The sequence below is a fragment of the Symphodus melops genome, assembly GCF_947650265.1.
Source record: "Symphodus melops genome assembly, chromosome: 5".
Lineage (NCBI taxonomy): Eukaryota > Metazoa > Chordata > Actinopteri > Labriformes > Labridae > Symphodus > Symphodus melops.
Window position 1 is genome coordinate 6909923 of NC_136695.1, and position 13653 is coordinate 6923575.

Genomic DNA, 13653 nt, shown 5'->3' on the forward strand with positions numbered 1-13653 from the left:
TTGCATTTGTTTTTGAATTTATGTTCTTTCTGAATTTGCGGCATGTTGTTCTTATGTAAGGTGTTACAGCGCGTGCACAAACACACACACACACACACACACACATACACAAACAGAACCGGAGTCATAAGTCATCATAAAACTAAAGTCAAGAACATCCTGCACTGGGTGGGATTCAAGGACAGCGGCACAAGTTTAAGGGAAAGGTTGGTCTAATTTAGGGCATGTTATTTGAATATGAACAATTTTTTTCCTGAGAGCTGGAAGAAATCAAAAGCAGTTTGAACCACTGTCTTTACTTCTAATTGTAAATGTCCTTCTATCTGTTCTGTGTCATTTTTTTCTGCTCTGGTCAGCAGCACACCAGCTTCTCTGTATGTAAAAATCTATGTGCATATGTGTGCATGTGTCTGTCAGATGACCTATCGAAATCATTGCAGTGCAGTACGCCTGTTACCATGGCAATGCAGGCTTCTCCGTCTCCCTTTCTCTCTCTTTCTCTCCCTCTGTCTCCCCTCCCCTTTTATTTCCCTCCACACCAGAGCGAGGTCATGTGACCACGCTGACGTCAAGCTGTAGAGGAGGCAGGCAGAGAAACGAATTAGTTTGTGGGCTTTTAACAGACCTCCTGCTCAGACGAGGAGCCTCTCTGAGTCTGTCAGTCACTGTTTGCTCTGTCTCAGTCGCTCAGTCTTTATTCTCCCCCTTATCTGCTGTTCATTTTCCCCCCTCTCTTTCTCTCTCTCTCTCTCTCATCTGTCTTCCTTTCTAGCGCTCTTCTTTATTCTCGCCTGTTGCATTTGCTTCTGCTGCTTCAACAAACTTAGACCAGAGAGAAAGCGCTGGGTGATGGGCTGCTGAACGGCTTGAACGTTGCTACAAAGTGAGGTAAGCTTCCCTTGGTTTCTCTTTGTGTGTATTGTGTGTTTTAACAGCTAGGGGGTTGCTTGCAGAAGGGAGAGTTTTCAGTTCACAGGCTTGAGTCACATACTTGCACTGAGGGGAAGTTGCCTCTCAAATGAATTCCCTGACAGGGAGCGCATAGGGCTCTTGTGTCTTTCCTAAAACTCCTGTTTTTTCATGCATAAATGCTTTTGCTTGACCGCACTGGCTCAAAATAGTGCAGAAATGTAGCGTGATGTTAAAGGTTTCAGAGGTCAGAACTCCAAGCTAATTGCTTTCTGTCTGGACAAACACTGGCAGATCGTTCTCAGCACTGGCAGGAAGTCTGTTCATGATAGAAAGAGAGGAGGAAAGTGTGATCGTTACAGGCAGTGAGTATGTGTTGTGAAGCTGGAAATGATAGGCAGCTCCACATGGCTTTTCCTCCCAAAGTGTTGCTAATGTTAGAGGCTGTAGTGTAGGCTGGAGCTGTTAGCTTGGGGGCAGAACAGCTGCCACCTGCCCCCCCCCCCCCCATCAGGGATGAGAAAGTCTCAGAGGGATGTGCTGTGGAAATGTAACTTTCACAGGCTCGAGGTCAGCTGTAATATTTTCTTTCTCTGAAAACATTTTCATCAGTGGACACTAAAAAGCTTTTTGTTTGTCCGGGAAATTTCGACAATTGTCTGACTTGAGAAACCCCCACCCCTTCCCCCCTACCATGCTGTTAAAACACACCCCCCACCTCGCTGCATGCTTCAGACAATAGCACGTCAGCCCAAATTTAGCCCAAAGAGGGAAAATGCATAACAAGTGGATTGGGTCTCCCTACAATACTTCACACTTTTTTGTTCTCTCCTCCTCCATCTCTCTCTGCTGTGAGCCTTTATCTCAGACTTTCATTTCTTACCCAGTAGTGTCACCTTCAAGAACTTAGCAAAACAGTCACGAGGAAAGACCATGTAATGAGAGTTGTGTGGTGCCCAGTTATAGTCCAACTCTAAAGTCTAGGTGTTGGATTTGTTATTGCGAGGAGACAAATGAAATAGGAACACCTCCACACACGACAGTCGTTTCTCAGCGTCTGATGTAACCGAGTCGTATATCTTCTGACTCCATCCAATGAGATGCTTAGCAGAGGCAACACTTTGGACATCCAACAGGATGTTCTTTTTCTTTCTTTCATTGAAGGAGGGCTTTTTGGTTACATAAGTCATTTTGTACTACTGAAAAAGTATAGATTTTTTTTCCCAGGAAACTTTCAGCTCTAATGCCTCTGCCCTGACTTGCTTGTTCACACATGCATCTTGCCTTTATATCCCAGAATGTCACTGCGATGTAGTCCGACAGATTCACAGTATTAGTGCAGAGAATAACATACCTGCCAACAGCGGCATTTCTTGAGCTTGGGGATATTCGGCGCTGAGCCAAGCTGGTGAGTGATCCTGTCTCAGGAAAATATTGATAATAAAGGGGGGACATGCAACACCCCCGGGAGAATTTTGTCCATAAAAATGTCCATAAAATTGTCTCCATAAAAGCCCCCGTTTGGTGACACATTTCGATGCTGCTATGTTTTATATATATATATATATATATTTGCAAAAAAACTAATTAGGCCTCTGTTAAATAAGGGTGGGTAGATAAAAATGGTATGTGGGCTTAATTTAAACTTAGTGTCGCACAGGTTGGGGGGGGGAGTCAGGGTGTGCTTTCTCAAGGTAATTCTGATAATTACGGACTCTTCTGTCTGTTAAACCAAATCTCAGAGCCGCTGAGTAAATCTAATTTTTCTTTTGGGCTGAAGCTCACAATTTAATTTGTTCTCTGAGTTTAAAACCTAAAGTCACAAACCTTACATACCAGCAAAACACCAAATATATGAGAGTTCACCATGTTATAGAGATTCATTAAATGTGTATGTTGCACAGAAGCCTTTTCAAATGGAATATTATTTCATGTTTCACTTCACTCTCCACATAGTTTTATAATCTTGTAATGTCTCTCTCTCCATTCCTCCCTCAGCGATGGTTTAGTAGATGTTCCTTCAGTTATCAACATGTATTGTTCAATTCAACCTGTGATGCATTTCACATCATACTCTGGCGTCTTAGAGTGGGAACATCGTTTTACTGAAACGTCAAGCTGTTGAAGAGCAATAGACTACATCTTGATAACCTGTCCTCAAATTAATATTCATCAGGTTGAGAGAGAGAGAGAGAGAGAGACTGATGGACAAAGGAGCAGGCGCTAAGGGAAAAATGGTCAAACTTTGAATGCTTTCTGTGCAGAAGTAGCCCGTAATATAGTCATGCTGATGAACGTCGAAGTAGTAAAATGAAGTTATTGTACTGACACGTCGTCTTAGCTGAGCGCTAACTTGTCCCCACACTCACACACAGATCGGCACAGAACACCTCGGCGAGTTTGGGCCTGATTGAGCAAGAGGGAATCGATTCCCTACCACATTATCTAGGCGTGTTAGCCTGGCTTCGAACAATCTGACTATTACAGTCCGACTAACATTTTAACATGCATTGGAAATGCTGCTTAAATGCTTAAAAATGTGAACGTACCGTATGGTTTTTACTGATTTTAATCACTGATGTGGTTTATGTGGACGAGGGGGCCTCAGTCAGTTTGTAAAGGAATAGTCTACCATGCACTGCGTTGGAAAACATGGGGCTGTCTTAAAATTCAATGAAGTCCATGTTTAGGAGTTGATCAGGCTTGACCATCATCAGGACATTTAGTCTTGACTGAGAATTATAGAATATTTTGTAAAGTTGCAGTTTGAAGGACAATGATTCTAAGTCTTCCACCTGCTGGTTGTGTTGATCAGTTGCAAAGGTTTTGTAAGCCAATCATTCTGAAAACAGGTGTTTTCTTCACGTTTTGTGCGAGTGCAGGCTGTGTTTGTTTCTTGCATTGACGTACACTGAAGAGCCACTCCACACACACTTCCAGAAAACTGCCAGTATCTTTATCTGACATCCTGCAGAAGTGAACTTTTCTCGTTGTGCGTGCGTGCGTGCGTGCGTGTGTGTGTGTGTGTGCAACTGGTGAACCGTTGAATGTTTGAAAGAAGAATTTCACATTATGCAGAAGAAAGCCAAATAAAATACTATCCAAAGGAAAGTGAAAGTGTTCAATTATTTTGTTTTTTGCTGAATAAAAGTTTTATATTGGATTGGTTTAAAAGTGTGCTACACTTGTTTAGTTTAGCAAGCACCACATATAAAGAGGCTACTGTCCTCTGTGCATCGGCTGCAGCCACGACTCTTTGATGCAGCAGTCATTGCAGACATTGCACGCCGACAGGTTCTGCAAACAAAAAAAGGCTTGAAGGCACCGTCTCAAATTCAGAAAATGTCCATGACACTGTATGCAGTAATATCAGGGGTTGGGAAAATGAAAAGAAAAAGGTTGACCTAAGGTTTTTGATAATGAAAATATGTATGTCATTATAACTGGTGTATTTTTTTTTTCTTTTTCGTTTTTCTTTTTTTATCTTGTAATTGAGATTGTGTTGATTGTGTTTTGTATGTCAGGACTGGATCCCAGGAAGACTAGCCGTCATCCTGGCGTCAGCTAATGGGGATCCTTTTAAATAAACAAACTACTAGTTTATTTGTGGGAGAAATCAGAAACATTTAAAAGCTGCAGAACATGGACCATTTCAGTGTGCCATGAGAAAACAAACATACACAAACATTGACAAATTCACTGTTAGGCTTTTTCTTCCACATGAACTCAGTTTTATATTGTGCAAAAATGTGAGGACAATAAGTGCTGTACAATTAAGACAGATGTGAAATAGTCGGACATGTTTGAGGCAGAAATGTGAACAAACTAAATATAGGAAAGACATAGTGATGTAAAAATAACATGAAGGGAAACTAACATTTCAGGACAGCCTGTCCCTGAAAATAAAGTAGGTTGCATCAATCTGAACAAAGCTACAGAGTCTGACACCATAATGACAGATTATATCAATAGGACCTGCAATCTTACAATCTTATTACAAGTACAAAATGAAATACTTTCTGGCAGCAGCAACGTGCAACAAAGATCACACCGGTCGTGCACCCAGCATGCTAGCTTGTGGTGAGTTTTCATGAATATTTCCTGCTGCGTTCACACATTCACATGCTGCCACTCCACCCTACTACATACTGATATTCTACCTGGGAGTTGGCAGATTTCAGCTGTTTGCATTTGCACATGTTGCTCACCCTCAAAAAGTTTAGTTTGAAAACCTTATTTTCTCTCTTACTCACTGTCCTGTGTTGAGCCCAACATCTGTACCGTCACAAACAAAGGAATCCTCATCCTCTGACAGTGATCCACTTTTTAAGATTGAATGCTTTATAATGGCATTCATTCTATACTGTTTATCCCTCGCGATGAAGGTCAAGTATTTTCTGCTTTGCTATGGCACTTCCAATGTTAGGTGAAGTGAAAAGATTAAAAGCAGGCAGTAATACTTTGCCTTTGTAATTTGTTGAAGAGGCTGATTAGTCCCTAAGCTTTCGATGTTTTGTTCTGCTCTCCAGTTTTTATCGCCACAATCCTGCACAAAGATCAACACACCACTTGTGTTTAGATGTGTGTGTTGAAGAGGGTGTGAGGTTTGTGTGTGTGCTCTAAACAGCCGAATGCTTCCCTGTGTCCAGGTGCTTATCTGCGACTACTGTGTGTGTGTTAGAGTGGAACACATGGGGATCCAGTCAGTGTTGCTTTGAGTTTCAAATGTTAGTCGAAATTGATTTAAGATAGTTACATCATGGAAAAGATGACTTAACTCCCTCCTGTTGAGCCCCCACATACACAGAGATGGCTGCGTTTGTGTTTCATGTTTTTACGGCCACATCCGTTTAAAACGTTTCTCATTTGTACTCGCGAGCTAAGCTGAACTGTATGAACCAGGCTTCTAAAACATCCTGTTTTATACTTAAGGGAGTCTCATGTAGCAGTGATGGAAACTCACTTGAAGGCAGTTTATATAACGGTTGATTTATGACCAGAGCCAGAGAAGAAGGCAGAAACTGGGAGAAAGAGAGGCACAGAGAGGAAGACACTCAGAGATAAGAGTTGAGACTTCCGGGGACATTTAGATCTCAGGTGTCAAACAGGTGATTCTGTAAAATACTGAACATGTTGAAATACTCAGTTAAATGGTTTAAAAATCTGTGCATAAAGCTTTGTTATTAGAAACCTGGTAGTATTTTTAAATGGTCATGCATCCCACCCTCTTTTCCCCTGAGACAGGAAAGCTCTGTCTTTCTTTCTGAAAAGCAGCCTCCGATGGCGCAAAAATCATCATTTTGCATCATTGGAGGCTGCTTTGGTTAGTCGGAGAGCTGGCTGCTGCCGACAGGTAGGTTAGCGGTTGTTAGAGGAAGGAGTCCAGGCAGACTGGTGATGTCAATACTGTCACTGTTTGCCTTTGGACACACCAAGATGCCAATTCCTTCTGGAAGAAATCTCAGACCAGTTGAGGAAACGTCCACGTGTCGTAGTAAATGTCTGTAAATAATGCTGCATTCAGTTGCTGCTCGGGCAACATAGAACTTCAAACTGAGCGATATATATATTATTTAAATACAAATTTTTAAAAATGTCATTATCTCATTAAAATATTTGATAAATCGCTGTGTTCAGTTTGTAAGACCAGAGAAGACAATTTTTATAAGTCAACGTGTGTTTTGTTTTCAGTACGTTGCTTTGAACTGACCGTGTGATTGAACGTTTAGTTTCTCTCAGTGTCAGTTGTGTTAAGTTGCTGCTGCTGAAAAAAACCCAAACGTATTTCCTGATATGACGTTTTCAAAATGAAAAACTAACTCAAAGGTATAGTAACTGGAAACTTATATTGTGAAGAACTTTCTGGAAATAGTGTGTGGATTGAGCTACACATGGCAGTGCCTGAGGTATTATTCATGTTAGAGCTCCTGGTCTTAATTGGGAAACAAACATCACTGGTTAGACTGGAGTTACATGACATGGGGGGTAAGGGAACTGTATGAGTGTGTTAAAGTGTCTGTTAATGAAGAGTTGGTGTATTATCCCTATTATCAACATGTGTTTGCATAGTGTAATTTCCAAACCAAGACAAATTAGTCATGAAAAACATATTTCACCAACTGTTAAAATCTTGGCCGCTATAGTAACCTCGTGCTGCTGTCCATCTCCTGTGCTGGCAATCATCTCTTAGTGATTAAAGTCGAGACAGAGCATCAAGACAGAAGCATGTTTGTGGTAGTTTCAGGGGACAGCTGGTCAGCAATGCTTTTGTCTTTTTCCAACAGGCTTCTTTAGGAAGGGGTTATAGGTCATTCAACTGCAATCCAGCCCGAATGGGGTGCAGAAGGCTCTAAGAGACCCCCCTTCCATCCCTTCCCCCAAAGGTCCCCCCATGGGACGACACACTGACATATTTAAAGGATAGCCTTGGCCAATCGGCTCCCATGCATTGGTTAAGGAGAACTATGGGAAACTGATATTCTATTTTTGTCTCGAAAAAGGAATTCACACAAGAGACAAAAGAAAGAGCTCTTTTTATTTTGAGAGCAGATGTCTCCTTGCACAGTTTAAAAAGTGATTGTACATTACACTGCGACAATGAAACACTGCTCCTGACATTACTGGAAACTTTTCTGAAGTTTTACTATACCACACAGTCCGTTTGGAAATCAAGATTTTCATTATTTGGGTAAGTAACAATGTAAGTTATTAAGTTAAGTTAATGTTGGATTACTTTGTTGGATTTCGTGTAGAAAGTTTATTCTGCTGGTTCATTTTATATCGTGAGTGATGCTGTAATTATCCCATCATTCTTCACTCCTTGGTTTTTGTGTCTGCTGCAGAAGATTTCAATTCAGCTTAAAATGGTGATGATGACGTCTTTGAAATAATGGCTTCCTTAGCAGACATTCAGGCATGCCTTGTGTTTGGCCTGAGGAGGTTCAGTTTGTTCTGCCACAAGTCTGAGATATCTCAGGAATAATTTTTTTGATCCAACCAATTTCATTGTGGAATACTAATAATCATAATTAATTGTGATTATTAATAATAATAGATAATTATGATTGTTATATTAAGTGCCAGCCAAGTAATTTGAAAATGCCATCTCATTGTGTTGCTACAAACTTGTTCGTATCTGGTGACGTCAATGAGACTATACATTCTATCTATTCTAGGTTTTACACACATTGGTCAAAAAGAGGCTTAATGTAGAAGGCGTTCTCATAGGGCAAGGATGTTACGTTTCCAGTTATTAACGCTGCCTGGACTGTAGATAACAAAGACTGTCACTGAACATTTAGTGTGAGGCCTCTGTACACTCACATATTACAGCTTTTAAATTATTGACTTTTTCCTCAAATATGTATCAAATTTGGTCTTTGGGAAATGACTAGAAAATTAGCTTTTGAGCATAAATCTGCCGTCATTAAATCAAATGGAGATGACATGTAGGCAATTATAAAATAACCTTTAATTGACACTCATGAAAATATAATGTCCAATTAGTGTTAACATAACCATAAACCTTGGTGTTTCTCACCTTTCTAAGGGAGCACAGAAGGAGCTTTCCACCAGTATGGAATATATTGAATTATTCACTATATAGCATGTGAATTCATTCCCAGAGGGGGTGCTGTGAATGACAGTTTGGCAGCTAGGATCTCACATACACAACTACTTAGAATTCCTCGGTGCTTGCAGAGATCTTTGGCAGTCAGGATGCATGCCTTGCTGTGGGATGTGAGGTGAAAAGAGAAGACTTCTATCACTGAACTTGTCATCTAAAAATCACTTGAATGCATTATCTGCTTGGAAACTGCTTTCCGAAACCTGCGGATTAATTGTAAGCTGCAGAAGATTCTATCGTGGAGAGGAGGATATTGAAGCATCGTTCTTCCTTGTTATGTGCAAGCTTTTGTGTTGTTGTGGCAGCTGTTCCCAACACAGACTGAAAAACTTTAAGCCCACACACATCTGTGTTTCACTGATGTTGGTTTGAATATCTTTTTGCACAGACATGACAAATGCTGTGTTAGGAGTTTTTTGTCACTGTTTATAACATGCTTTCATACTCATACTATTCATACTGAATAGTTATCTACACAGTAACTGAGAATTCCTCTTGAGTTCTCAGTCATTCAATAGCACATACTTACTGCTAAAAGAGAGAGTTGTATCACTAGTTTAGTCCCCAAACCCATGACTTTGCGTAAATGCATGTACGTATACTATTAATTCCAATAATCATAGGAGGAAGGACTGCTGATTCCAATTCTTCTCCAATATTTGGTACATTTTGGGACATTTTCCTCTTCATTGATCAATATTATTTGCAAGAGTAAACCAACACATTTACTACACTTTAAGAGCTCAAAAGAAGCTAAGCTAGCTAGGGTTTTAAAGCTTTACAATACTTTGATACTTGTCGATGCCACATGTTTTGAAAATTTTTATCAATACCTAAACGCTACAGATCTCCAGTCCACTTTTTTTCAGTTCTGAGCTGATAAAATACACATGTACCGATACTGAAACCGACATTTACATCATAATTAATATTGTTATTGTTGTTGTTGGTATGTGTGAGGCTACACAAAGCTGTACTAAATCCGGCAGTGCATTTTGCTGGCTTCACATACAAAGAGGAAGCAGCAACAGCTGTCAGGTTTTTCAAATTAAATCTTTTAAATTTAAGTTTAAGAATTGTACTTCTGATCATGTAGAGTGAACCACTCTCGTATGAACGTCGTCATGGAGACAATTTGTGGCTACTTCTAGCAGTTCAGCTTGAACATCTTAAAAGGGAGACTGTGCGAGCTAAGAATGTTGAAATTGACCAATCATATTTCTTTGGATATTACTTTATTGATCCCCATTGGGGAAATTCAGGATCAGTGATGTGGATTGGTGTCATCTCTGGTTTTAACCATTACAAAATAATTATATAGCATTAATTTGTTGCTGATAGTTTGTTGCTTGTAGTTTATATATAGAGGCATCAGTGTTCATTTTACACTGTTTCATAACCAGCTAAAAACTTCTGAGGATAATCTTACACAACAAAGGACAATAATAACTGCCTGTCCTTATATTCAGTCTTAACGCTTCAAAACATTCTCACCATTTAACAAATCTCTATTCTCTGGATTCATACTGACCCCTGACCTCTGCTGGGATGTCATTTCCGTTTTGTTTGCTATTTTCCGTGATGTTGCATCCTGTTTCTTTATTTTCCTTTGACCACAGGAAGCAGAGCGAGCTTTGTTGCATCCCCAGAGGCGTTCTTCAATCAGAGCCATCTCCAGGCTCAGGCTCTTGCCTGAGTCACATTTTCTTTCCCTTTCTCTTTTTGCATCCGTCTCTTTACTCGTTCTCTCTGAAGGAGGAGAATGCTTGATGAGGTGGACCTTGTCCTCTTTCTGTGACAACTATATATTATCCAGCTGTCTGCTCATTTATAGTTCAGCTTTGACACATTGTACAGCCACTTTACTTCTCTATCAATTCTTTTTGTAAGTTGTAACGAGCAGATTTGGGAGTGGGATGCAGTCTTTTCTATCATCAGTTGGGAAATTTAATCTAAAACAACAAAAGACAACCCTACCACAACTGCCAAAGCACAAGTCTCCAAACAGCAAATGTCCAATTGTAGCATAAATATTCCTAGTAAACAAATGTTAAAGAGATGTGCAAAGAGGAGGTATATGGATGAAGAGTGAACCTTTCACAAACCAACAGCACAAAACAACACTGTAAGATATGAGCAGAAAAAAAATATTTGTCTGCTTTTAAATGAGCTGAATTATTAGCATTTCCACCTAACTAGCTAAATACCAACATTAGTAAGCCAAGACTGCTTAAAAGGAATTACTTTCACAGAAATAACCATTTTCACAGTAAGCACATGCAATATATTGCCACATTGTTTAAGCTGGTCCTGTATGCTTGTTATATTATGTAAGCTTACACGGCCAGCTTTATCCTGCTGTACTGGATTTTGTAGTCAACAAAGCCATTCTGGCAAGTAGAGGGTGAATTGAGCAGTATATTGGGGCCAGCAGTGGGAGAGTATATGCCCTCTCACAGCTGGAAAGTGGGTGGTATGATCTAACTCCTGCAGTCACATGTCTCTTGCATTACATACTTTTGCATCAGCAGTAATTTGTATAGTAATATATGATAATGAAGTAAATGCAGATGTTCTCTTTATGTAGCAGTAAAGTGTGAGTGCTGTGTGAAGGGCTGGAAGACTAGAAAAGTGCTTTAAAAGCTCAAGTCCATTTCCCATCAAAGTGGTGGCAAACTAAAGGGCAGGTGATTTTTAGGGCTAATGTTGGTATTCAGTGGAAGAACACAGACCACTGTGGAAGAGTGGTGGCAAGAGGTTCAAAACAAAAAAAAGACAGTCAATGTGCACAATTTAAATGGATTTTATATGCCAGTGAATTTTAGCTGTGTGCACACTATACCATGGTATAAAAAAGTACCTAAAAGAGACAGATCTTTAGTCGTATTTCCAAATAAATCTTCAGTCAAATTTTGTGCCATTTATCCAGTGTGCAGGAGTTTGCTCGCAATTTTTGCTGATTAAAAAAACAATACATTAACCAACATTGGTAGCTTAGGTACTTACATGTTTGCTTCTGTTGTATTAAATCGAAGAAATTCTGGCCGCTCTATCATGGGTAATTCAAAAAAAAAATTTAATTAACAAAAATTGTACAAATCCATTGGCTTTGGTTGTCAAAAAAAAGGGCATAGACCCATTTAATTATCACTCGTAATCCAGTAGGTAATGGAAGGTAATGGTAATCAAAGTAGGTGGTGGTTTCTTTTTCTGTACAGGCCCTGGCCTCTTTTGTTTCATCATCATGTTGATTGGGAAACATTTCTGTGCATCAATCATTGTTGCAGAATAGTGTTTAGCTAACAGTTCACTGATCAGGTTAAAATAAAAATGTAGTGTTCTGGTGACAGATCTGTCTCCTCTGTCTGTCTGTTGGAGACATAAAGGTCTCTCTCTTTTTTTTTTTTACAGCTTTTAGACACAAGCAGGAAGGCTCCAAAGAAAAAGGGCTGGGAACCTTTGATGTAGGCAATTAAGTAGGTCCAATGATCATCTGCCAGACAGACAGAGAGCACCTACTGCTGCACCTCAGACAAGGAACCAAACAAATTAGACACGACCTCATGATCACAAAGCAATGGAAAAGAGGAAGTATGGGACAAAGTATAGGTTTCATGCAGGCATACTATCAGAGCTGTTTCTCATCATAGTCCTCCAAAATAGTTGTGACCAAGCTGACGTGCTGCCTTATCATGTGTCATCCCAGATCTTTTTCCTTTTTTTTCATTTCATCAAATTGTGCGAGCCAGAAAACCATTAAATAGTAATGTTATATAATAACTCTAACATGGATAACAACACAGAGTAGCACAGATGCAGTGACCACAGATCTCTGCAATGTGGAATTGTGCAATTACATAACCCTTAAGTTGATTATGAAATCAACGAGAGGAAGCATGTCATGTTGTGCTTCTTGCTGGTTCACTCTTTTTTCTGAATCAATAAAGGAATAATACGAGGTTGCCTCCTCTTCCTTCTCCTCCTCCTCCTCCTCCTCCTCCTCCTCCTCCTCCTGTCAGTTACCATAACAACCTAATAGAGGCTCAGGGGTCATTTAAAAGTATGAGAGCGGAAAATATCAACTGTGGGCAGCTTCAGGCTAACCAGCTCGCAACACCCATCAGTCAGACCAGACCACTGTTTTCTGCTGTCTCAGATTTGATGCTGATATGATATGAGCTAGCACATTATAGGCAGCTGAGTTTCTTACATGTGTAAGAATTAGGAGTCGGATCACTAAATGTTTTTAGTCCATGGAGTAAAAAACTAATCTGCTCCATTTAAAGGTTGCCCTCCGACCAGCTACTGCCGACTGCTGTCAGTGCCTTTTCTGTTTGTAATCCCGTCTGACCTCACTCTGCCAGTGCCAGGAGTTGTTAGCAAGTCTTAGGGTAGAACTGTTTTCTTTTTGGAGGTATCTTTGGGATAAAGTTGGGCTTAAGCGTCACATTTGGTTGGGTTAAATCATTTTTGTCTAATGAGGTGGTTTTGAAATGGTGAAGAAAAAAAAAATCGACATTTACCAGGAGCATTGATGCTTAATCAGCCTTACGAAACTGACAGTGTGTGATTCAGTAATGAATGTCTATTAAACGGCTTGAATTGTCTTACAGTTTTCCTACACGTATAAGAAAAAGGGGGGGACAGAGACGTGTCCCTTAGGGCCCAGTAGGATGTAGGCAGACACAAGCATCATCATCGCTCAGCAGCATTTCCTTTCTTATTCTAACTTAACTTAACTTTAACTTTGGAAGCGTGTGTTAAGAAAAGGAAACTCCCTTTCTTTATTTTCTATCTCATATACTCTCCACAAACTGAAAGAGTCCCCATTAACCATTGCAAGCTAGTGAAAAACCAATTGATGTGAGAGATCAAATTGTTGCATCATTTTCTTTATGTTCAAGGACTCAAGGGTTGAGTATGCTATAATTATGCAATTATGTACAAATTTGCTGTTACTATTTCAACCTTAAGTATAACTTCACATAACTAAGACACACCAAGTTATACATTTGTAGGTTGTAGGATATACATATATTTGCATGTGTTTGTTTTGAACAACATCACACAGCCATGTTTTAATGCTTGTGTGCGTCTCGTTGTTTCGTAATTACTAC

General features: G+C 39.9%; 1 protein-coding gene across 4 annotated transcripts in view; it reads left to right on the forward strand.

Annotated features, from left to right (window-relative positions):
* ncalda (neurocalcin delta a) overlaps positions 1–13653 on the forward strand; it is an 81325-nt gene that overhangs the window by 26867 nt on the left and 40805 nt on the right. For 2 of the 4 annotated variants that reach the window (XM_079342863.1, XM_079342860.1), the window contains one exon: positions 773–888. The exons of 1 other annotated variant lie outside the window; for it this stretch is intronic. The gene's annotated coding sequence lies outside the window, so the exon portion shown is untranslated. Of the gene's footprint in view, positions 1–588; positions 889–13653 lie in introns of those variants that run through there. One more of the 4 variants, XM_079342862.1, reaches the window with a different exon arrangement.